This window comes from Phyllobates terribilis, unplaced genomic scaffold (genome assembly GCF_046119375.1).
Source record: "Phyllobates terribilis strain yellow unplaced genomic scaffold, ASM4611937v1 Scaffold_5__5_contigs__length_657084704, whole genome shotgun sequence".
Classification (NCBI taxonomy): domain Eukaryota; kingdom Metazoa; phylum Chordata; class Amphibia; order Anura; family Dendrobatidae; genus Phyllobates; species Phyllobates terribilis.
This window is the reverse complement of record NW_027362765.1, coordinates 265,607,636-265,633,826: the sequence shown is the minus strand read 5'-3', so window position 1 is coordinate 265,633,826 and position 26,191 is coordinate 265,607,636. Positions and strand designations below refer to the sequence as shown.

The 26,191-nt window shown below is 45.4% G+C and overlaps 1 protein-coding gene and 1 long non-coding RNA gene across 2 annotated transcripts in view; one reads left to right on the top strand and one right to left on the bottom strand.

The window, feature by feature from the left end:
* ANKFN1 (ankyrin repeat and fibronectin type III domain containing 1) overlaps positions 1-26,191 on the top strand; it is a 1,224,583-nt gene that overhangs the window by 362,422 nt on the left and 835,970 nt on the right. The gene's annotated exons all lie outside the window — the stretch shown is intronic.
* LOC141271116 (uncharacterized) overlaps positions 1-26,191 on the bottom strand; it is a 160,372-nt gene that overhangs the window by 78,263 nt on the left and 55,918 nt on the right. The window contains exon 2 of the long non-coding RNA XR_012321835.1: positions 7,833-7,930. This is a non-coding gene — a long non-coding RNA (uncharacterized lncRNA). The remainder of the gene's footprint in view (positions 1-7,832; positions 7,931-26,191) is intronic.

Below are 26,191 nucleotides of genomic sequence, written 5' to 3'. Positions count from 1 at the left end.
GAGAGCCGCGTGCGCTTATCTGTCAGCACACCACCAGCAGCGCTGAACACACGTTCAGACAGAACGCTGGCTGCGGGGCATGACAAGATCTCCAAGGCGTAAGTGGCTAGCTCCGGCCATTTATCCAGATTGGAAGCCCAAAAAGAGCAAGGGTCCAGTGACACAGTCATGGCTTCAATGTTTACTTGGAGATACTCCTGTACCATCGTCTCTAGGCGTTGACTATGTGTCAGACTTCTTGTCTCCTGTGGCCTTGCAAAGGATGGGCTAAAAAAGTGGTGAAATGATTCCGCAAAATTGATGTTACCAGCAGATACTGTGGTTCTGTTACGGTTTGAGTGCTGAACACTTGACGGTCCCACGGTTGGCAAGTTGGAACTGTGAGATTCACTACGTGCACCACTGGTGTTTTGTGGAAAAGCACATGTAAGATTCTGCAACAGTCTCTGCTGATACTCCTGCATGCGTGCATCCCTTTCTATGGCAGGAATAATTTCTGCAAATTTACTTTTGTACCGGGGATCTAACAGTGTGGCAACCCAGTAGTCAGGATTATTTCTAATTCTCACAATTCGAGGGTCATGTTGCAGGTAGTGCAGCAAGAAGGCACTCATTTGTATTGCGCATCCAGGAGCACCAAGTCCCTGTTGTGTTGGTGGCGAGGTAACAATCATGCTTCCTTCCTCTGTCCTCTCCCCCCAACCTCGCACAACAGAAATGTGATCAAGGTCTCCCTCATCTGATGAGTCTTCCATCAGTTCGTCCTCCACTTCTTCCTGGGCTCCTGCACCTTCCTCACTAGTTTGGCTGCTACCATGCACCCTGGTAAAACCATCTCCCCCACCCTCACATGCCTGCCGCCTTGGTGCTGCCGACCGTCTGGACCTTGCAGATGTTAGCCCTTCCGCATACAACTCCTCCTCCTCTACTTCCTCCACCTCCTCTTGTGCCACTACCTGACTCCGAATTCTGTTTAACATGTGCTCCAGCATGTAAATCACCGGAATAGTCATGCTGATAATGGCATCGTCAGCACTAAACATCTTCGTCGCCATTTCAAAACTGTGCAGAAGGGTGCATAGGTCCCTGATCTGAGACCACTCCTCCAGCGTGATTTGCCCCACCTCCGGATCTCATTGGCCCAGGCTATACGTCAGAACGTATTGCACCAGGGATTGTCGGTGCTGTCACAGTCGCTGCAACATGTGCAGAGTTGAATTCCACCGGGTAGGCACATCGCATTTTAGCCGGTGAAGTGGCAGGCCCACCGACTTCTGTAGAGATGTGAGTCACTGAGCTGCGGGATGCGAACGGCGGAAGTGAGCACACAGTGACCGTGCCCTCTGCAGAAGGCCATCTAGTCTGGGATAGTGGGCTAAAAATTGCTGGACAACCAGGTTCAACACGTGAGCCATACAAGGCACGTGTGTGACATTGCCCCGGCGAAGGGCCGCACCCAGGTTTGCAGCATTGTCGCACACGGCCTTCCCTGGTTTCAGGTCCAGTGGAGACAACCATTCATGAAATTGGTTCTCCAGAGCTGACCACAACTCCTCAGCTGTGTGACTCACATTTCCCAGACATTTCAAAGTAAAAACCGACTGATGACGTTGAGCCCTGCTGCCAGCATAGTAAGGAGGTGTGCAGGATCCCTTCTGCGCAGTTAGAAAGTTTGTGGCATGACCAGACAGGCTTTGGGTGCAGGTGGAAGACCGAGAGGAGGTTGAGGAGGCAGAAGCAGTGGAGGAACTTTGACATAAAGAGGATTGACGCACAACTCGTGGGGACGGCAAGACTTGGACAGCAGCCCCTTGTCCTGCTGTCACCATAGTTACCCAGTGCCCAGTCAGCGACATGTAACGCCCCTGTCCATGCCTACTCGTCCAAGTGTCTGTGGTGAAATGCACCCTGTCACACACAGAGTTTCTCAAAGCAGCGGTGATGTTGTGTGCGACATGCTGGTGGAGCGCAGGCACACCTTTCTTTGAGAAGTAGTGCCGACTGGGCATCTGGTACTGGGGCACTGCGACGGACATAAGGTCTCGAAAATCCTCTGTGTCCACCAGGCGGAAAGGCAGCATTTCTGTAGCCAAGAGCTTGCAGATGGTGAAATTCAACCTCTTAGCTTTCTCATGGCTAGGAGGAAATGGTCTTTTACTTGTCCACATCTGAGGGACCGAGGGCTGGCTATTGTGCTTAGACGGGGTTGATAAGGGTGTCCCCGGCAAACTGCCGGTCTGTGAGGAAGATGCAGGCGGACATGTTAGGTTGCCTTGATCCAAAGGTGGTGCTATCGATGTCGGACAGCGCTCAACACCAGCTGGTGTTACCACCTCCAAAGAAAATGATGACCTGCCAATCACGCTGGCTGTTGCGGGTAAAGAGGTGGCAGGTCTGCGCCCCAAAACAGGTGTGACTGCTGTCCCCCCAGTCACAGAGGATGAAGAGGCCGCGGATGCACAAGATATGGCAGACGGCGGTTGGCCCGGCCGGCTAGGCCGTATTGTAGCACACTGAGCTTCCCACTGCAACTTATGCTTCATGTCCATGTGCCGGTTCATGCATGAAGTACTCAAACTATGTATTTTTTGGCCTCTACTTAGCTTTTGCTGACAAATGTTACAGATAACACGAGTTGGGTCATCTTTATCGATCTGAAAAAATGCCCAGGCTATGCAAGGCTTAGCACCCATGCAACCTGAAGAGCCACCACGACTAGTGGTGAGAGGCAGAGTTGTGTTTGAGGATGCAGTTGTTGACGTGCTTCCAGTACTACGTCTCTGTCCAGGAAGGCTCAACCTGACCTTGTCGTCACTAGCATCTTCCTCCACCTCCTCTGCTGACCTCATCTCTTGGCTGACTGTGGGTTGACAGTAAGTGGGATCTCCAACCTCATCATCATCACCCTGTGCGTTATCACACCTGTCGTCCTCAGAGCCAACCTGTTCCTGCCCTGACAAAAAACTAAAGTTGTCGCTTCAATCAGGTATTTGAGTCTCATCATCATCTTCCTCATTGTCTCCACCAACAGGAGTTACAGTTTGGGAATGAGGGTCTACATTATCGTCAGAACCTTCTGCGTCTGGTCCTGGATCCGATTCATAAAGATTCTGGGCATCAGTGCAGATCATTTCCTCGTCTGGATTCACAGAAGCGCTGGAGTCGACCTCTGATTCCCAGGCTATAGTATGAGTAAACAGCTCTGCAGACTCAACCATCTGTTCTACCTCATACTCAGACGGGCAGCTGGAGATTTGGGAGCTGTGAGGAAGCAAGTGCGATTGGGGTGACACCTTTGAGGACTGGAGTATTTGTGATGTTGAAGTTGATGTGGAGGAGAGCCCACTTAAAGGAGCACTTGATATCCGTTGAAGCACCTGCTGCTTTTGTGCCTCATCTGGAATTTGTAGCGATTGGCGTGGCCGTAAGAAAGGGATCTTATCACATTGTCCGCTAAAAGAAGTAGACATTTTAGTTTGGCTGGAAGATGGTCTTTCTTCTGCAGATGTTACTGTTGCTTTAACACCTACCCCACGGACACAACCTTTTTTCCCCTTCCCAACATGCCTATTCCCCTTTCCACCAGCAGCAGGCCTTTTTCCACTCATTTTGGTGGTTAACTAATTCACAACTCTGGAGTTGTTTGCACAAAAAAACAATGGATGGGAACCGAGCAGAGCTGAGTGGCCAAACTGTGGTATTAGGCCAAAATTATTGGCTGGGTTAGATGCAGAAAAAAATTATATTCAATTTGCAACCTGATGGAGGTCAGTATAGATGGACTAATAGAGAAAGTCCCAGACACAGCTAGAAGCCCAAATATTTTTTCAGAGGTAGATGCAGAAAAAAAATATATTCAGTTTGCAACCTGATGGAGGTCAGTATAGATGGACTAATAGAGAAAGTCCCACACACTGCTAGAAGGCTAAATATTTTTTCAGAGGTAGATGCAGAAAAAAATTATATTCAGTTTGCAACCTGATGGAGGTCAGTATAGATGGACTAATAGAACAAGTCCCACACACAGCTAGAAGCCCAAATATTTTTTCAGAGGTAGATGCAGATAAAAATTATTTTTAATTTGCAACCTGATGGAGGTCAGTATAGATGGACTAATAGAGAAAGTCCCACACACTGCTAGAAGGGAAAATATTTTTTCAGAGCTAGATGCAGGCAAAAAATTATTTTCAGTTTGCAACCTGATGGAGGTCAGTACAGATGGACTAATAGAACAAGTCCCACACACAGCTAGAAGCCCAAATATTTTTTCAGAGGTAGATGCAGAAAAAAATTATATTCAGTTTGCAACCTGATGGAGGTCTGTATAGATGGATTAATAGAACAAGTCCCACACACAGCTAGAAGCCCAATATTTTTTCAGAGGTAGATGCAGAAAAAAAATATATTCAATTTGCAACCTGATGGAGGTCAGTATAGATGGACTAATAGAGAAAGTCCCACACACTGCTAGAAGGCCAAATATTTTTTCAGAGCTAGATGCAGACAAAAAAATATTTTTAATTTGCAACCTGATGGAGGTCAGTATAGATGGACTAATAGAGAAAGTCCCACACACTGCTAGAAGGCCAAATATTTTTTCAGAGCTAGATGCAGAAAAAAATTATATTCAGTTTGCAACCTGATGGAGGTCAGTATAGATGGACTAATAGAACAAGTCCCACACACAGCTAGAAGCCCAAATATTTTTTCAGAGGTAGATGCAGATAAAAATTATTTTTAATTTGCAACCTGATGGAGGTCAGTATAGATGGACTAATAGAACAAGTCCCACACACAGCTAGAAGCCCAAATATTTTTTCAGAGGTAGATGCAGAAAAAAATTATATTCAGTTTGCAACCTGATGGAGGTCTGTATAGATGGATTAATAGAACAAGTACCACACACAGCTAGAAGCCCAATATTTTTTCAGAGGTAGATGCAGAAAAAAAATATATTCAGTTTGCAACCTGATGGAGGTCAGTATAGATGGAGTAATAGAGAAAGTCCCACACACTGCTAGAAGTCCAAAAAATTTTTAGAGCTAGATGCAGAAAAAAATTATTTTCAGTTTGCAACCTGATGGAGGTCAGTATAGATGGACTAATAGAACAAGTCCCACACACTGCTAGAAGCCCAAATATTTTTTCAGAGCTAGATGCAGAAAAAAATTATATTCAATTTGCAACCTGATGGAGGTCAGTATAGATGGACTAATAGAATGATGCTATGCCCAAAAGATTTTACTTCACTAGGTGCAGTAAAAAAATTGGTATTCTATACACAGGTGGTATATCTTGCAACACAGATAGGCTACTCCACTGACTAACACACTCGGCAATAGGCCAAAAAGGATTAGCTTTGCTAGATTCAGCCAAATGCTGTGAAAAAAACTTGCACAGCACTGGCACAGACCTGCCTGGCAAAAACTGATAGGAACTGATGTAACCTAGTCCTGAAAAGGACTGCAATTACAATTAGTCTTTACTCCCACAATCTATCTATTTAAGAGCACAGACCTTCCTGATAAAAGTCGTAGGAAATGCTGTAACCTAGTCCTTAAAAGGACTGCAATCACAACTATTCCCTACTCCCAAGCTATCTGTAGATTTGTGCGAAAATTGGCTTGAAATTAACAAGGTATAGCGCACACAGCAACAGCGGTGCCGTCTAACACGCAGCTGCAGCAGTGAGAAAATGGTGGCGACGGGGAAAATGGCTTGGTCTTATAGGGCAAGGACATGTGACATACACTGCCAATGACACATGCCCTTGCTTGTGTGAAAAAAGCACTTCGCTCCGTGTGTGCGCTGCTGATAGGCTGACAGATTGCACCTCCCCACTGTAAATGCGGGAAAGAGAAAAAAAATGGAGATCTTCATTATTCCTGCAGAGATCCATCCCCTGCCACTCCCCCCACTCCGCTGTACACTCAAACTGCGTATTAACATTAATTTTCATCATTACTGAGAAAAAATCCAGTTATGATTTTGGTGCACGAACAGTTATCGAACATAACCTCGAACAGCCGAATTTTTCTCAAATCGTTCGTGTTCGCCGAACGGCTCGAACACCGCCCAAAACAGCTCGAATTTGAGATTGGCGAACAGTTCGAGTAGAACAACGCTCATCTCTACTCTATAGGCCTCAAGGAAACTGTTCTCTCCTAGTTCTCCTCCTACCTCTCTGACTGCTCCTTCACTATATCTTTTGCCGGCTCCTCTCCTTGTCCCCTTACTATCGGGGTTCCGCAGGGCTCAGTCCTAGGCCCCCTCCTCTTCTCTCCATACACTGCCCCTATTGGGCAAACAATCAGCAGATTTCGGTTCCAGTATCATCTCTATGCTGACAACACCCAATTATACACTTCTTCCCCTGACATCACCCCTACCCTAATACAAAATACCAAGGATTGTTTGTCTGCTATCTCTAACATCATGTCCCTCCCTCCCTCCCTCTATCTTAAACTGAATCTCTCCAAAACTGAACTTCTTATGTTTCTCCCCTCTACTAACCTAACTCTACCCAACATCGAAATTACATTGGAGGGTTCAACCATAACCCCCAAGCAGCAAGCCCGCTGCCTTAGGGTCATATTCGACACTAACCTTTCCTTTACTCCCTCTATCCGATCACTCACTCGCTCTTGTCACCTGCATCTTAAAAACATCTCCAGAATCTGACCTTTTCTCACCTTTGAAACTGCTAAAACTCTTACTGTCGCATTTATTCACTTTCGTCTGGACTACTGCAACTCTCTTCTGATCAGTCTCACTCTTACCAAACTTTCTCCTCTCCAATCCATCCTGAATGCGGAAGCCAGGGTGGTATTTCTGTCCAGTCGCTTCACCGATGCCTCCATCTTGTTCCAGTCATTACACTGGTTGCCCATTCGCTACAGGGTCCAATATAAACTCATTGCTCTCACCCACAACACTCTCCACAGTTCTGCACTGCCTTATATCTCCTCTCTCATCTCTGTCTATCGCCCTACACGTGCCCTCCATTCTACAAATGACCTAAGACTAACATCCCCCATAATCCGAACCTTACACCTCCATCTCCAAGACTTCTCTAGTGCTGCACCAGTTCTCTGGAATGCACTACCCCAGATGATCCGACTGATGCCTAGCCACTACATTTTCAAGCGTGCTTTAAAAAACTATCTCTTTAAACAAGCCTACCACCTCAACTACTCCGTAAACCAACTTTCCCCTGTTCCCTCCTTCTAAATATTATTCAGAATCTGCACCATACTATTCATCTGTCTCCACAACCTCCATGCACACGATAGCTGCACTCGATACTTGATTATTGCACTTAAATATACTGGCTGATGACCGGATCATGCAGCTTTATATGAAAATTCCTACTTATTATAATTGCCTGACCTGAAATAACAAGCGCTTTTCACCTGTTGTGTCCACCCATTTCCTTGTAGAATATAAGCTTGCGATCAGGGGCTTCACTCCTAATGTAACTGTTTAAACAGTCTTACCTTGTATTAAATTTATTGTATGTACATGTCCCCGCTTAATTGTAAAGTGCTATGGAATATGTTGGTGCTATATAAATAAAAAATATTATTATTATTATTAGGAGGGGGCGAATCTTCTGAGTGGGCCCCTAACCAGGTAACCCTGATTACAACTATGGTGGCGCACCCAGATAGTGGATGTAGGAGAACCTCAGCAGATGAACGTGCTGTTACTGAAAATAATCTTTATACAAAGACCAGCATTGATTTTACCGCCATCTGGTGACCATATATTGATAGATGCCAGTCCTGCAGAACATATAAGAGATCACAGCACAGTTATATATAGTAACTTACAGCTGACGTATCTGATTAAATTGTTCACTTTTCCCGTCTTTTCCATCTGGCCCAGACTGACACGACGACTTCTCCAGCCAGCACTCAGAGTCTCAGGTCTGCAGAGATCACAACAAAGACACATTTGACTCCTTACATTTCAGGCACCGTCTCCATTTATTCCCAACCTGCACAAACCCCTCATCCTGCTGATACCTCAAAACTGAGCCTCTGTTGCTGTATGTGTCCCTATTACTGTACCTACTGTGTGCCCTCTAGATGGTAAAACAAACATCTAGAATATAGTAATGCCATGTGTAAGTGTCCTAGAAAACAGTGCCCACATTGTGCCCCATATAAAGTAATAATGCCCTCTGTGCGCCCCTTTGACAGTCATAATAACCTGAGTTCCCCTATAACGATAAGTGCCCATTTAACATTTAATAATGTCCTGAGTCTCCCCCCATACACAGCTCCCCTCTACACGGTATGATGCTCCCTTATACACAGTGTAATCCCCCCTCACTGTATAGTACCCCCCACACACAGTATGCTGACCCCTTAATAGACTCCAAACTGATGGCTCCAACACTGTATGATGGCCCCCTCACTGTGCAAAGACCCCACATTATCTCCCACAATGTATGATGGCCCCTACACTGTGCAAAGACCCCACATTATCTCCCACACTGTATGACCATAACTGTAATCCCCACACTGCTAAGTAGCCTACATATAATATAATGCACCGGATAGTGCTCAATATAGTATAATGCACTTCCCCTTATAAGCAGAGTATGTAGTATAATGCTCCCCCATAGGCAGAGTCTGTAGTATAATGCACTCCCCATAGGCCTCCATATAGTATAATGCACTCCCATAGGCAGAGTCTGTAGTATAATGCTCCCCCCATAGGCAGAGCCTGTAGTATAATACTCCCTCCCCATAGGCAGAGTCTGCAGTATAATACTCCCTCCCCATAGGCAGAGTCTGTAGTATAATACTCCCCCCCATAGGCAGAGTCTGTAGTATAATGCTCACCCCCCATAGGCAGAGTCTGTAATATAATGCTCCCCCCCATAGGCAGCGTCTGCAGTATAATGCTCCCCCCATAGGCAGAGTGTGTAGTATAATGCTCCCCCCATAGGCAGAGTCTGTAGCATAATGCTCCCCCCCCATAGGCCAAGTCTGCAGAATAATGCCTCCCCCTGAGGCATAGTCTGTAGTATAATGCTCCCCCTCATAGGCAGAGTCTGTAGTATAATGCTCCCCCCCAATAGGCAGAGTCTGTAGTATAATGCTTCCCCCCATAGGCAGAGTCTGTAATATAATGGTCTCCCCCATAGGCAGAGTCTGTAGTATAATGGTATAATGCTTTCCCCTATAGGCAGAGTCTCCAGTATAATGCTCCTCCAATCGGCAGAGTCTGTAGTATAATGCTCCCCCATAGGCAGAGTCTGTAGTATAATGCCCCCCCATAGGCAGAGTCTGTAGTATAATGCTACCCATCATAGGCAGAGTCTGTAGTATAATACTCCCCCCATAGGCAGATTCTGTAGTATAATGCTCCCCCCCCATAGGCAGAGTCTGTAATATAATGCACCTCCCCATAGGCAGAGTCTGTAGTGTAATGCTTCCCCCATAGGCAGAGTCTGTAGTACAATGATCCCCCATAGGCAGAGTCTGTAGTATAATGCCCCCCCATAGGCAGAGTCTGTAGCATAATGCTACCCATCATAGGCAGAGTCTGTAGTATAATACTCCCCCCATAGGCAGATTCTGTAGTATAATGCTCCCCCATAGGCAGAGTCTGTAGTATATTGCTCTCCCCATATCCAGAGTTTGTAGTATAATGCTTCTCCCCATAGGCAGAGTCTGTAATATAATGCACCTCCCTATAGACAGAGTCTGTAGTATAATGCTTCCCCCATAGGCAGAGTCTGTAGTAGAGATGAGCGGTGTTCGACTCGAACTGTTTGCCAATCTCTAATTCGAGCTGTTTTGGGCGGTGTTCGAGCCGTTCAGCGAACACAAACAATTTGAAAAAAATTCGGCTGTTCGAGGTTATGTTCAATCACAGTTCGTGCACCAAAATCATAACTAGATTTTTTCTCAGTAATGCTGAAAATTAATGTTAATATGCAGTTCGAGTGTACAGCGGGGAGGGGGGAGGGGCAGGGGATGGATCTCTGCAGAAATAATGAAGATCTCCATTTTTTTTCTCTTTCCTGCATTTACAGTGGGGAGGTGCAATCTGTCAGCCTATCAGCAGCGCACACACGGAGAAAACTGCTTTTTTTCACACAAGCAAGGGCATGTGTCATTGGCAGTGTATGTCACATGTCCTTGCCCTATAAGATCCAGCCATTTTCCCCGTCTCCACCATTTTCTCACTGCTGCAGCTGCATGTTAGATGGCACCGCTGTTGCTGTGTGTGCTATACTTTGTTAATTTCAAGCCAATTTTTGCACAAATCTACAGACAGCTTGGGAGTAGGGAATAGTTGTGATTGCAGTCCTTTTAAGGACTAGGTTACATCATTTCCTATGACTTATATCAGGCAGGTCTGTGCTCTTAAATAGATAGGTTGGGAGTAAAGACTAATTGTAATTGCAGTCCTTTTCAGGGCTAGGTTACATCAGTTCCTATCACTTTTATCAGGCAGGTCTGTGCTCTTAAATAGATAGGTTGGGAGTAAAGACTAATTGTAATTGCAGTCCTTTTCAGGGCTAGGTTACATCAGTTCCTATCACTTTTATCAGGCAGGACTGTGCTCTTAAATAGATAGGTTGGGAGTAAAGACTAATTGTAATTGCAGTCCTTTTCAGGGCTAGGTTACATCAGTTCCTATCACTTTTTGCCAGGCAGGTCTCTGCCAGTGCTGTGCAAGTTTTTTTCACAGCATTTGGCTAAATCTAGCAAAGCAAATCCTTTTTATCCTCTTGCAGTGTGTGTTAGTCAGTGGAGAAGCCTATCTGTGTTGCAAGCTACACCACCTGAATACACATTTTTTTACTGCACCTAGTGAAGTAAAACCTTTTGGGCATAGCATCGTTTTATTAGTCCATCTATACTAACCTCCAGCAGGTTGCAAATTCAATATAATTTTTATCTGCATCTAGCTCTGAAAAATATTTTGGCTTGTAGCAGTGTGTGGGACTTGTTCTATTAGTCCATCTATACTAACCTCCACCAGGTTGCAAATTCAATATAATTTTTTTCTGCATCTAGCTCTGAAAAAATATTTTGGCTTGTAGCAGTGTGTGGGACTTGTTCTATTAGTCCATCTATACTAACCTCCACCAGGTTGCAAATTCAATATAATTTTTATCTGCATCTAACCCAGCCAATACTTTTGGGCTAATACCACAGTTTGGCAACTCAGCTCTGCTCGGTTCCCATCCATGTTTTTTTTGTGCAAACAACTCCAGAGTTGTGAATTAGTTAACCACCAAAACGAGTGGAAAAAGGCCTGCTGCTGGTGGAAAGGGGAATAGGCGTGTTGGGAAGGGGAAAAAAGGTTGTGTCCGTGGGGTAGGTGTTAAAGCAACAGTAACATCTGCAGAAGAAAGACCATCTTCCAGTCAAACTAAGATGTCTACTTCTTATAGCGGACAATGTGATAAGATTCCTTTCTTACGGCCACGCCAATCGCTACAAATTCCAGATGAGGCACAAAAACAGCAGGTGCTTCAACGGATATCAAGTGCTCCTTTAAGTGGGCTCTCCTCCACCTCAACTTCAACATCACAAATACTCCAGTCCTCAGGGGTGTCACCCCAATCGCACTTGCTTCCTCACAGCTCCCAAGTCTCCAGCTGCCCGTCTGAGTATGGGGTAGAACAGATGGTTGAGTCTGCAGAGCTGTTTACTCATACTATAGCCTGGGAATCAGAGGTCGGCTCCAGAGCTTCTGTGAAGCCAGATGAGGAAATGATCTGCACTGATGCCCAGAATCTTTATGAGTCGGATCCAGGACCAGACGCAGAAGGTTCTGACCATAATGCAGACCCTCGTTCCCAAACTGTAACTCCTGTTGGTGGAGACAGTGAGGAAGACGATGATGATACTCAAATACCTGATTGGAGCGACAACTTTAGTTTTTTGTCAGGGCAGGAAGAGGTTTGCTCGGATGACGACGGATGTGATAACACACACGGTGATGATGACGAGGTTGGAGATCCCACTTACTGTCAACCCACAGTCAGCCAAGAGATGAGGTCAGCAGAGGAGGTGGCGCAGGATGCTAGTGACGACGAGGTCAGATTGCGCCTTCCTGGACAGAGACGTAGTACTGGAAGCACGTCAACAACTGCATCCTCAAACACAACTCTGCCTCTGACCACAAGTCGTGGTGGCTCTTCAGGTCGCATGGGTGCTAAGCCTTGCATAGCCTGGGCATTTTTTCAGATCGATAAAGATGACCCAACTCGTGTTATCTGTAACATTTGACAGCAAAAGCTAAGTAGAGGCCAAAAAATACATACTGTAGTTTGAGTACTTCATGCATGAACCGGCACATGGACATGAAGCATAAGTTGCAGTGGGAAGTTCACTGTGCTACAATGCGGCCTAGCCGGCCGGGCCAACCACTGTCTGCCACATCTTGTGCATCCGCGGCCTCTTCATCCTCTGTGACTGGGGGAACAGCAGTCACACCTGTTTTGGGACGCAGACCTGCCACCTGTTTACCCGCAACAGCCAGCGTGATTGGCAGGTCATCATTTTCTTTGGAGGTGGAAACACCAGCTGGTGTTCAGCGCTGTCCGACATCGATAGCACCACCTTTGGATCAAGGCAACCTAACATGTCCGCCTGTATCTTCCTCACAGACCGGCAGTTTGCCGGGGACACCCTTCTCAACCCCGTCTAAGCGCAACAGCCAGCCCTCGGTCCCTCAGATGTGTACAAGTAAAAGACCAATTCCTCCTAGCCATGAGAAAGCTAAGAGGTTGAATTTCACCATCTGCAAGCTCTTGGCTACAGAAATGCTGCCTTTCCACCTGGTGGACACAGAGGATTTTCGAGACCTTATGTCCGTCGCAGTGCCCCAGTACCAGATGCCCAGTCGGCACTACTTCTCAAAAAAGGTGTGCCTGCGCTCCACCTGCATGTCGCACACAACATCACCGCTTCTTTGAGAAACTCTGTGTGTGACAGGGTGCATTACACCACAGACACTTGGACGAGTAGGCATGGACAGGGGCGTTACATGTCGCTGACTGGGCACTGGGTAACTATGGTGACAGCAGGACAAGGGGCTGCTGTCCAAGTCTTGCCATCCCCACGAGTTGTGCGTCAATCCTCTTTATCTCAAAGTTCCTCCACTGCTTCTGCCTCCTCAACGTCCTCTCGGTCCTCCACCTGCACCCAAAGCCTGTCTGGTCATGCCACAAGCTTTCTAACTGCGCAGAAGGGATCCTGCACACCTCCTTACTATGCTGGCAGCAGGGCTCAACGTCATCAGGTGGTTTTTACTTTGAAATGTCTGGGAAATGTGAGTCACACAGCTGAGGAGTTGTGGTCAGCTCTGGAGAACCAGTTTCACGAATGGTTGTCTCCACTGGACCTGAAACCAGGGAAGGCCGTGTGCGACAATGCTGCAAACCTCGGTGCGGCCCTTCGCCGGGGCAATGTCACACACGTGCCTTGTATGGCTCACGTGTTGAACCTGGTTGTCCAGCAATTTTTAGCCCACTATCCCGGACTAAATGGCCTTCTGCAGAGGGCATGGTCGCTGTGTGCTCACTTCCGCCGTTCGCATCCCACAGCTCAGCAACTTACATCTCTACAGAAGTCGTTGGGCCTGCCACTTCTCCGGCTAAAATGCGATGTGCCTACCCGGTGGAATTCAACTCTGCACATGTTGCAGCGACTGTGGCAGCACCGACAAGCCCTGGTGCAATACATTGTGACATATTGCCTGGGCCAACGAGATCCAGAGGTGGGGCAAATCACGCTGGAGGAGTGGTCTCAGATCAGGTACCTATGCACCCTTCTGCACAGTTTTGAAATGGCGACGAAGATGTTTAGTGCTGACGATGCCATTATCAGCATGACTATTCCGGTGATTTACATGCTGGAGCACATGTAAAACAGAATTTGGAGTCAGGTGGTGGCACAAGAGGAGGTGGAGGAAGTAGAGGAGGAGGAGTTGTATGCGGAAGGGCTAACATCTGCAAGGTCCAGACGGTTGGCAGGGCCAAGGCGGCATGCATGTGAGGGTGGGGGAGATGGCTTTACCAGGGCGCATGGTAGCAGCCAAACTAGTGAGGAAGGAGCAGCAGCCCAGGAAGAAGTGGAGGATGAACTGATGGAAAACTCATCAGATGAGGAAGACCTTGATCACATTTCTGTTGTGCGAGGTTGGGGGGAGAGGGCAGAGGAAGGAAGCATGATTGTTACCTTGCCACCAACACAACAGGGACTTGCTGCTCCTGGATGCGCAAGACACATTTGTGCCTTCTTGCTGCACCACCTGCAACATGACCCTCGACTTGTGAGAATTAGAAATAATCCTGACTACTGGGTTGTCACACTGTTAGATCCCCGGTACAAAAGTAAATTTGCAGAAATTATTCCTGCCATAGAAAGAGATGCAAGCATGCAGGAGTATCAGCAGAGACTGTTGCAGAATCTTACATGTGCTGTTCCACAAAACACTAGTGGTGCACGTAGTGAATCTCACAGTTCCAACTTGCCAAAAGTGGGACCGTCGAGTGTTCTGCACTCAAAACGTAACAGAAACACAGTATCTGCTGATAACATCAATTTTGCGGAATCATTTCACCACTCTTTTAGCCCATCCTTTGCAAGGCCACAGGAGACAAGAAGTCTGACACATAGTCAACGCCTAGAGACGATGGTACAGGAGTATCTGTAAAGTAAATATTGAAGCCATGACTGTGTCACTGGACCCTTGCTCTTTTTGGGCTTCCAATCTGGATAAATGGCCGGAGCTCGCCACTTATGCGTTGGAGATCTTGTCATGCCCCGCAGCCAGCGTTCTGTCTGAACATGTGTTCAGCGCTGCTGGCGGTGTGCTGATAGATAAGCGCATGCAGCTCTCCACTGATAATGTAGACAGACTCTCGTTCATAATGATGAACAAATCATGGATCCGAAACGACTTTTCAACCCCTGTGTCATCCTGGGGAGAGTAAAAGCTTGATGATTTGTTAAAATCACCTCACCAACCGTTTTTAGCTTTCAAATTACTAATCATGTTTATCTGTATCTTGGCTGGAAAATAATTTTGGCCTTGTAGCAGTGTGCAGTACTGATTCTATTAGGCCATCTATACTAAACTCCACCAGATTTAAAATTACTAATCATGTTTATCTGTATCTTGGCTGGAAAATAATTTAGGCTTTGTAGCAGTTTGCAGTACTGATTCTATTAGGCCATCTATACTAAGCTCCACCAGCTTTCAAATTAATAATAATTTTTAGCTGCATCTAGCCCGGAAATTAATTTTGGGGCTCCTAGATGCGCAAGACACATGAGTGCATTCTTGCTGCACTACCTGCAACATGACCCTCAGATTGTCAGAATTCGAAATAATCCTGACTACTGGGTTGCCACACTCTTAGATCGCCCACACTCTACGATCAACCTTTTCATTTTCATAAAGAACAAAAAAATGGTCATTTTTGAAATTATAAGCATTAGCAGGTTATTAGAAACTGAAATCAAACAGTTTTCAACTCAAAACTTTATTCTAGGTGATGTTACATTTGCACATAGGACCCCTTGTTCGAAAGGAGCTTCTGAACTCTCTCGTCCATTGAATTTGTCAGGTTTTGGATGGTTTCTGCTTCAATTGTTTTGCATGAGGACAGAATACCCTCCCAGAGCTGTTGCTTAGATGTGAACTGCCTCCCGCCATCATAGACACTCCTTTTGATGATTCTCCAGATGTTCTCAATGGGGTTCAGGTCAGGGGAGCATGGGGTCACACCATAAGTTTGTCCCCTTTTATGCCCATATCAGCCAGAGATGCAGATGTGTTATGTGCAGCATGAGACGGTGCATTATCATGCATGAAAATGATCTTGCTGCGGAATACACGGTTCTTCTTCTTGAACCATGGCAGGAAGTGCTGTTTGAGAAACTCCACATACATTATGGAGCTCATCTTTACCCCTTCAGGGATCCTAAAGGGGCCGACAATCTCTCTCCCCATGATTCCAGCCCAAAACATTACTCCACCTCCTCCTTGTTGGCTCCGTAGCCGTGTTTGCGTGGGGTGTCCATCAACCAGCCATCCTCCACTCCATCCATCTGGACCATCGAGCATTGCACGGCACTCATCGGTGAACAAAACAGTTTTGAACTCAATCTTCATGTATTGTTTGGCCCACTGGAGCCATTTCTGCTTGTGTACAGTGGATAGAGGAGGTCGACAGGATGGCTTACGCACAGCTGCAATCCTCTGAAGGACCCTGCATCTTGTTGTTCGGGGGACGTTGGAAGCACCAGCAGCTTCAAAAACTTGACTGCTTAATAATGTGGGACAGCCTTCTTAAATAGTCTTGCCTTTCATTGGACACACCTGCCAAACTAATAAGCACAGGTGTCTGCAATTGCTTACAGTGATATAAAGAGCCCTTACACACATCACCATCAATGAGTTTAACTGACAAACAAAAAAATTCTTACCTTATCACTCCTAAACACTTTTTGCATAATAATTTGGAACACAGTGTACATGTGCTTTTCCACAAAACACCTGTGGTTCACATAGTGAATCTTACAGTTCTAACTTGCCAACCGTGGTCTGTATGGAGTTGTTCAATAAAGGGCCCAAAATTAAGATAACATTGACAGGAGAGGTCTCTATGAATACGAATTCCTAAGTATTTGATACCCTGTGAGGGCCAGGCAAAGGGAAAGTTGGACTGGATGGAATCCTGTATGGAATTGGGGAGGGAGACATCGAGGGCCTCAGACTTTGCTGCATTGATTTTAAAATTTGACCATGTAACAAAGTGATCTATTTCAGCCATAAAAGCAGGGATGGATATATGTGATTGATATATTCTAGGACATCATCAGCAAATGCAGAGCACTTGTACTCGGTGCCTCCCACCTCAATCCACCTAATATTGGGGTTATGGCGAATTGATGAGAGCAGGTGCTCTGTCACTAGGATGTATAAGAGAGGGGACAAAGGACATCCCTGCCTTGTCCCATTGGTGATTATGAAAGGTGATGAAAATGTTCCATTTATCTTCAGCCTAGGTGACGTATTGCGATACAGGGCCGTGATTTTGGCTATAAAAGAGTCCCCAAGACCCGTACCCCAAGCTTTTTAAGAGAATAATATATGGCGTGCCAGGAGACTTTATGGAATGCTTTCTCAGCATCCAACGAGATTATCTAATTACAATTTTTTAACTGCATCTAGCCCAGGAAATACTTTGTGCCTAGTAGTAGTGTCTGCTAGTCAGCGGATTATCCCAGCTGTTAAGCAAGTTACACCACCTGTAGTTTGGACACTTAATTTTTTCAAAGGAAATGCTTCGGGCCCCCGGGACACTCAATGAAGAGCATCGGGAGGCACCCCAAGGCACAGGGGCTGGGACTGGCGGTAGGACGCCTTGCGGTGGACCGCGAAGCTTGATCCTTATAAAAGCTTTTTAACTGCAGCAGCTTTAGTGGATGCTACTGGAGCTGGAATTCCCGCAGATGCTGGCATCAGACTTGCCCTCCAATAGATCCTTGTAAAAGGATTTAAGGTGTACTGTACTCATTCAAATTAGAGAGACAATTTAAATTAAAAAGCTTAGACCTGCCTCCACCACAGGGGGGCTCGCTCGACCCACCAGCGGACAGGCACCAGTATTGGGAGAGGGGGGCTGGCCTTCAGGGTCCACCGCAGCTCTGGCACAAACCCGGCAACATGGAGGTCGCACGGGCAGGAACGGACTGGCCGTGTCGGCTTCGCACTTTTTTGGTTTTAGAAGGGCATGACATGCCTATATCTGTGTCTCCCTCTCCTTTTACTCCTCCACCTCTTTTCTTTTCGCATGACTATATGTACTTGTCACTTTTCCATGTGTTAGTTGTGTCTTCTGAGCAGTTTGTCAGCTTTTGGACACCTTTGAAGGTGTTTTCTATGTGTTTCTATGTGTTTTTCTTTGCCTGCCATTGGTTTTAACGGTGTTCGAAGGTGTTCGGCGAACATACGGGTGTTCGACGAACCGACCAAACTCGAACACTGCGGGGGTGGCTCAACACTAGTCTGTAGTACAATGATCCCCCATTGGCAGAGTCTGTAGTATAATGCCCCCCCCATAGGCAGAGTCTGTAGTATAGTGCTACCCCTCATAGGCAGAGTCTGTAGTATAATGCTCCCCCCATAGGCAGATTCTGTAGTATAATGCTCCCCCATAGGCAGAGTCTGTAGTATAATGCTCCCCCCCATAGCCAGAGTTTGTAGTATAATGCTCCTCCCCATAGGCAGAGTCTGTAGTATAATGCTCCCCCATAGGCAGAGTATATAGTATAATGCTCCCCCCAATAGGGAGAGTCTGTAGTATAATGCACCCCCATAAGCAGAGTCTGTAGTATAATGCACCCCGCAATAGGCAGAGTCTGTAGTATATTGCCCCCCCCACCAAAGGCAGAATCTATATTATATTGCTCCCCCCATAGGCAGAGTCTGCAGTATAATTCTCCCCTCATAGGCAGAGTTTGTAGTATAATGCCCCCCATAGGCAGAGTTTGTAGTATAATGCCCCCCCCATAGGCAGACTCTGTAGGATAATGCCTCCCCCCATAGGCAGAGCCTGTAGCATAATGCTCCCCCCAATAGGCAGAGTCTGTAGTTTATTGCCCCCCCCACGATAGGCAGAGACTATAGTATAATGCTCCCCCCCATAGGCAGAGTCTGTAATATAATGCCCCCCATAGGCAGAGTTTGTAGTATAATGGTAGAATGCTTTCCCCCATAGGCAGAGTCTGTAGTATAATGCTCCTCCAATTGGCAGAGTCTGTAGTATAATGCTCCCCCCCATAGGCAGAGTCTGTAATATAATGCCCCCCCATAGGAAGATTCTGTAGAATAATGCTCCCCCCATAGGCAGAGTGTGTAAAATAATGCCCCCCCATAGGCAGAGTCTGTAGGATAATGCCTCCCCCTGAGGCAGAGTCTGTAGTATAATGCTCCCCCCAATAGGCAGAGTCTGTAGTATATTGCCCCCCCCACCATAAGCAGAGTCTATAGTATAATGCTCCCCCCTTAGGCAGAGTCTGTAGTATAATGCTCCCCCCCATTGGCAGAGTTTGTATTATAATGCTCCCCCCCATAGGCAAAAAAGTAATAAACACAATACTTACCTCTCCTACTCATTCCCTCGCTGCTCTGAGCGCCCGCATATCTTCAGAACAGCGGGCCGGGCGCCAAGTGATGACGTCAGACGCAGAGGGGAACTAATGGGAGAGGGAGCATTGCGCTCCCTCTCTCATCACTTAATTGCGGTGATGGGCGATGACCGGATGCTGACAACGGGCTGACAACGGGGCCCCCTCTCCTGCTCAGCTCAAGGGCCCCATAGCGGCCACCGGGCAGTGCTGGGACATAGAGTTTCCCTGCTCTTCCCCGGAGAGCAACTGTATTGGCGTGGTGTAGCTCCGGGTCGGCCCCCTCAGAGCGCAGGGCCTGGGGCCACCGCCCCCTCTGCCCCACCCGGTAGCTACGCTACTGACAAACACCTTCAGCTTTAATCTCTTAGAAGTCAGTGTGGAGGAGAGTTCAGCTTAGTATCTTTAAAAACATCTATTGCAGCTGCAGCTCTCCTCTTATAGAACTGTAATCTATGCTATACTCCCCATCACCCCTCACTGACTGCTGTGAGATGAAAGCCGGAGGTGTTTTTAATGATATTCAACTCTGCTCTGCTCTGCACATCTGACTATGCAGGTATAGCACATCCATATCACTTGAATCTTTAAATTCTTAATCACAGACTGATACTACCTTCACAATGTGCTTCAACACTGCTGTAGTACAACACAATCAGATTAGGGCCTTTTCTATCCCTTTGTGAAATGAGCTGTTCACTCTGACCTCCTATTCCTAGGCTGTAAAATCCTAAAATATGATATTTACCAGTGGTTGGCTACAATAAACAATGTAATGTGATGTGAAATGCATTATGGGGAAGCCGTTCACCTGCACCTGAAATCATTATCCCCCTTATGCTGCAGCAATCTTCAGCAGTTTTTGAAATGGTGCAGGGAATTTCATTTTTGCAATCCTAACAAATCGAATTGGAAATTGTTCGTGTACGTGGGGACAAGAGAATTTCAAGAAATTTGATTAAGGCTATGTGCCCACGATGCAGAAATGCTCAGAATTTTTTCCTGAGCGTTTCTGCATCTCCCTGTCAGAAAAAAACGCATGCGGATTGTACATGCGTTTTCCTGCCAGGGACATGCGGAAATTAAGCGTTATCACTGACATTTCCGCATGCGGATTGACAAGCGCTTTCCAAGCGATTAGCATCACTTGGAAAGTGCTTGTGTGTCAACTAGGTCACACTATATAAATCCATGCAAACGGCATGGATTTATATAGTGTGACCCGAGAGAGTGGTAAAAATAAAAATAATAAATGTATACTTACCCTCCGATGGCCCCCAGTGACCTGCTTTACACTCCGTTCTCCCTTGCCGACAGCGGTGGATTGAAAGACCTGCCGACGTTAGCGTCGCGTGACCCGTCACGTGACTCTGACGTCAGCGCAGGTCCTTCAATCCACTGCAAAGTGCCGGGAAGCAAGGAGGAGCGCAACGCGGGCCGCCAGAAGGTAAATATGTATTTATTTTTTATTTTATTCTTTTTTTTACAGATTTTTTAATGGTACCTGGGTGTGGATGAGACTCTCCTCTCCTCTACACCCGGGTACCATCCGCACATTAGAGCGCTTGGATTGCGCATCTACATATACAGTGATGCTGAATCCATGCGGTCTAATGCAAGTCAATGGCGGCGAAGACGCAGCACTTCCGCAAAATAATTGGTAGTGCTGCATTTTTTTCCGCAATGATAATCCGCAGCGGAAATTTCTGCAGCATGTGCACAGCACATGCGGATTATCATTGGGGAACATTGATGCCCTTCTGCCATGCATTTTTAATGCGTTTCCGCAACTGCAAAACGCTGCAGAAAGGCATTAAAAATGCATCGTGGGCACACAGCCTAAAAGTAGATCCTCAGCAGATCAATCCACGCATCTCTACTCAAACTTTTTATCCAAGCTTATGGGTTACAGAGTACTCAATTTTTTTTTTAATGAAACTGTGGTAGAAGGCTTTTTGTGCCCATCTAAAAAGTGGACTCGCCAGAAAAGCACAAACAGTTAATTTAAACCTTGTTTGTATCATTGTACTCTATGGTTCCTTTGGAGGTTTCATCTGAAACTCATTTTTCTAGGATTCAGGTATAATGCCCAAAAGAATTATAAATGCAGTTTTGGGAAATTCAACTGTGTTTTTACTATTTTTTTACGTCTGCTTCCTGCCAAAAAATTCATTGTAAATTGATTATATGATCTCGAAAAACATGAAACATGCAATGGAGTCAGAATGCTCCTTATATGATTACTTTTTCCCAGTTTAAGACACACTAGGTGGTGTTTATGGTTCTATGGAAGTCAAGAACAAGAAAAGAGAACAAACAAACTCAGAACAGACTGTATATTTCCTGGATAGTGGGCAAGGTGGGAAGTACATCCCCTTTTTTCTAATTTAAGGACTTTAAGTTATTATAATTAATGATCCTTTTGCTTCTAATGCTTCTTGCCAATTGTAACAATTTGTCTTACACACATTATTGACTTTGGCCAGTCCCATTCGAGACAAACTAACTTGTAAAGATACATTTCTCAAGTGTATTCCTAATTTATGTGTTTAGCAGCTAAAAACAAGTCTAACATTCTTCTTCATTTTGTTTAGCTTTCCCCACCTGTTTTTAATTGTTTGATTCCTATTTATGTCTTAGGAGATAAAAAGAAAATCAATTTGAGAAATGATGAGCTTAAGAAATATGTAGAAACCTTGGAAATACTTGAATTAAAATGATCATGTTTGTATAATATAGCTATCTAGTAGTTTTTAGTATACTGCCAATAATGATTACTTTAATTAAAGGGAAAAAATGTAATTCATATAAAAAAAAATCATCCTCAAATCTAAATGAAAAACAGTACAAAAGTCTTCCATCGGTAAAGTCAGATATAATTAGAAAGCAATGCCTCCACATCAGGTGCCCTATTTATCAGAGGTAAGTGGGTCAGTCCACAAAGGATTGAGTTTGACTTAAATTTCTGGAAATTCACAGATTCATGCAAATTCGAAAACACTTTGAGATTTGTTTCGTGGCTTGCCAAAAAATGGTTCGCTTTCTATCTACAGAGTCATTTGTTAAGTTTCTCTTCTGCAGTGTGTCAGCTCTCAGGTTCAGCAGGGTCTGCTCTCTCTTTTTCTCTAGTGTGTAAGCTCTAATGATCATTGGGGTTTCCTCTCTTCTTTAGAGTGTAAGTTTAGTTTTCTCTCTCCCTCTCTCCTTTCCCCCATTTGTATTTTCCGAGCAATAACAGTATAGAGATTAAGCTAATTTATTTGCTGCAAATCTAATTTTTTGGAAAATTCAGTGACGTCAGTGAATTAGAATTTCAAAAGATCTGCTCATCTCTACTATTTATCCCTTTACCATGCATGATCTACTATCTGCCTGTATCTTAGTCAACCAAAAGAGCTCATGTGTTTAATCTTTGAAAACATACCTATTTCCTATTTAGCATAACATTTAAAAATTCTAAATAAAATTGGCTAAATCTTGCATGGATACCATCATAACACATTTTAACAATAAAAAAATGGTAAAATGCACTTGGTCACCCAGAGTTATGGGGCTTTTGCATAACTAATAATCTTGTAAATCATCTATCCTACAAAAAGTGAAAAATGTAAGGATATTGCACATGCGTGACCGCCATTATTAAATAATTAAAAGTTCAGATGCACATTGTTAATGTTAATTTTCAAACATTTCATTTTTTTAAATGTTACTTTTTATGACTTCAAACATCATACATTACATGTCACAGCTACCAAGGTTTGTGACACACAGTCTGGGGATGCAGGGAACAGGCATGGAAACTTTAGTAATATCACATAGTATAAATAGAATGATCTAGTACATTTGATCCAAGGTTCTAGGACTGATCGCCTTTTCTCGGGGTCAAGAAGGAATTTATCCCTGTGATGCAAATTGGCTGAATTTGTCCTGGGGTTTTTTCCTTCTTCTGGATCAACAGATTTAGGTACAGGGATTTTACTAATACCATTATTAGAATCATAAGAGTAATGCAAAAATAAAACTAATTAAACAATTATAAACTGGTTCATTTGTAATTGTAATAGTGCAGCAATAATACAAATGGTAATAATACATTTGTGAGGCCTAGTCCCAGTAAGTTAGTAAGTTATTGTAGGGAGTACAATTGTGGGAGTAGGTTGAACTTGATGGACCTAGGTCTTTATTCAACCGACGTTACTATGTTACTAATCACTTTCATGGCTTCCAAAAAGAGGGGGATTTCACTTTTTTTTTCAACTTTAGTCAAACAAGTAAAGAGACTCCTGAAATGTATATAGAAATAAATCTGCACTCAGTAAATAATTGGTATGACTATACCGACGCCAACATTCTTTCCGTGGATGCATAAACAGACCTCTGTATTAATGCATCCATCATCAAGCGGATAGCCCTATATTACTAAGCCAAGATTGGGCTCTTTATTCTTACTTTTAACCCTTCTTCATCATCATCATTATCATACTATCTTGCAACATTCTATAGTTTGTTTGTACAATTAGAAGAGATCTGTTAGTATTACTTCGAACCTGTTTATTGTGGTAAAGCTAGGCTCCGATCTTTCATTCCACGCCACAAACAAAGGCTCAGAGGAGCTGATATCATCATACTTGGAGGCATGAAAACTCAGAGAAGAGAACATTCAGATATGCTGATTAATAAGAAATATTTATTTGAAGTAGTCTCGTGATCACACAACTTTAAATTCAAGTTGATTTCTCCATTCATACTTGTCATCTCCTGGCCCATTTATATTATATGGTCTGTCAAAGAAGCTCACTTGACCTTTGTGTGTTTTAAATAGCGTTCAACAAGAAAATTTAATGACAAACACTATTTATTACATTCCTGACCAGTGAACAGAGATCTAATACTTTAGAAACCAAGGCATGCCTTCATACTCCTATGCGATCAAACGGAATGTGTCATGCCACATGTCTTTAGCTTCCTGTTATCTGGAAATGCTTTAGTTTCCGCAAAGGGTGAACAAAGATTTCAAAATACTGTAAACTAGTTTTATGAATCAGACATCAATCTTACGACAGATCCACATTGCAAAACTTGTTATACTTGATGAGGCTCATAAATTAAAGTTACCTGAAAACAAAGTTTTTGCTTTTTTTAGCCATAAAGTATTGACGTATCTGAACATAAACAACTAGCTATTGAACCCGTTCTACGCCCGGGTGGCGAGAATTTTTATTGGTATATGGTCTCCCATGTTGGTATGTGCTGCCCCCATCCTGGTATTTGTGCTGCCCTCCTCCTGTCCCCACCATCCTATCCTGGTATGCATGGCACCCCTCATCCCTATCCTGGTATGCATGGTCCCCCCCATCCCCAATCCTGGTATGCATGGCACCCCTCACCTCCAATCCTGGTATGCGTGGCACTCCTCATCCCCAATTCTGGTATACATGGTATCCCTCATCCTGGTTTGCATGGGCCCCTCACCCACATCCTCGTATGCATGGCACCCCTCACCCCATCCTGGTATGCATGGCACTCCTCATCCCTATCCCGGTATGCATGGCACCCCTCATCCCCAATCCCAGTATGCATGGCACCCCTCATCCCCAATCCTGGTATGCATGGCACCCCTCATCCCTAATCCCGGTATGCATGGAACCCTCATCCCCAATCCCGGTATGCATGGCACCCCTCATCCCCAATCCTGGTATGCATGGCACCCCTCATCCCCAATCCTGGTATGCATGGCACCCCTCATCCCCAATCCTGGTATGCATGGCTCCCTCATCCCCAATCCTGGTATGCATGACTCCCTCATCCCCAATCCTGGTATACATGGCACCCCTCATCCCCAATCCTGATATGCATGGCACCCCTCATCCCCAATCCTGGTATGCATGGCTCCCTCATCCCCAATCCTAGTATGCATGGCTCCCTCATCCCCAATCCTGGTATGCATGGCTCCCTCATCCCCAATCCTGATATGCATGGCACCCGTCTCCCCCATCCTGGTATGTATGGGCCCCTCATCCCCAATCCTGGTATGCATGGCACCCATCATCTCCAATCCTGATATGCATGGCTCCCTCATCCCCAATCCTGGTATGCATAGTACCCCTCATCCCCTATCCTGGTATGCATGGCTCCATAATCCCCAATCCTGGTATGCATGGCTCCCTCACCCCCCCATCCTGGTATGCATGGCACTCCTCATCCCTATCCTGGTATGTATGGGCCTCTCATCCACCAATCATGGTATACATGGTACCCCTCATCCCCAAACATGGTATACATGGTACCCCTCATCCCTATTCTAGTATGTATGGTACCCCTCATCCTGGAATGCATGGCACCAAATCCCTCATCCTGGTATGCATGGCACCCCATTCCTCATCCTGGTATGCATGGCACCCCATCCCTCATCCTGGTATGCATGGTACCCCACAATCCTATCCTGGTATGTATGGTACCCCTCATCCCTATTCTGGTATGCATGACACTCCTCATCCCTATCCTGGTATGCATGGGCCCCTCATCCCCAATCCTGGTATACATGGTACTCCTCATCCCCAATCCTGGTATACATGGTACCCCTCATCCCTATCCTTGTATGTATGGTACCCCTTCTCCCTATTCTAGTATGTATGGTACCCTTCATCCTGAAATGCATGGCACCCAATCCCTCATCCTGGTATGCATGGCACCCCATCCCTCATATGCATGGTACCCTGCGTTCCTATCTTGGTATGCATGGTACCCCTCATCCCTATTCTGGTATGCATAGCACCCCTCACCCCCCCAATCCTGGTATGCATGATCCCCTCATCCCCCAATAATGGTATGTGTGGTACCCTTCACCCCACAATCCTGGTATGCATGGTCCCCTCACCCCCCAATCCTGGTATGCATGGTCCCCTCAACCCAATCCTGGTATGCATGGTCCCCTCACCCCCCAATCCTGGTATGCATGGTCCCCTCACCCCCCAATCCTGGTATGCATGATCCCCTAACCCCACAATCCTGGT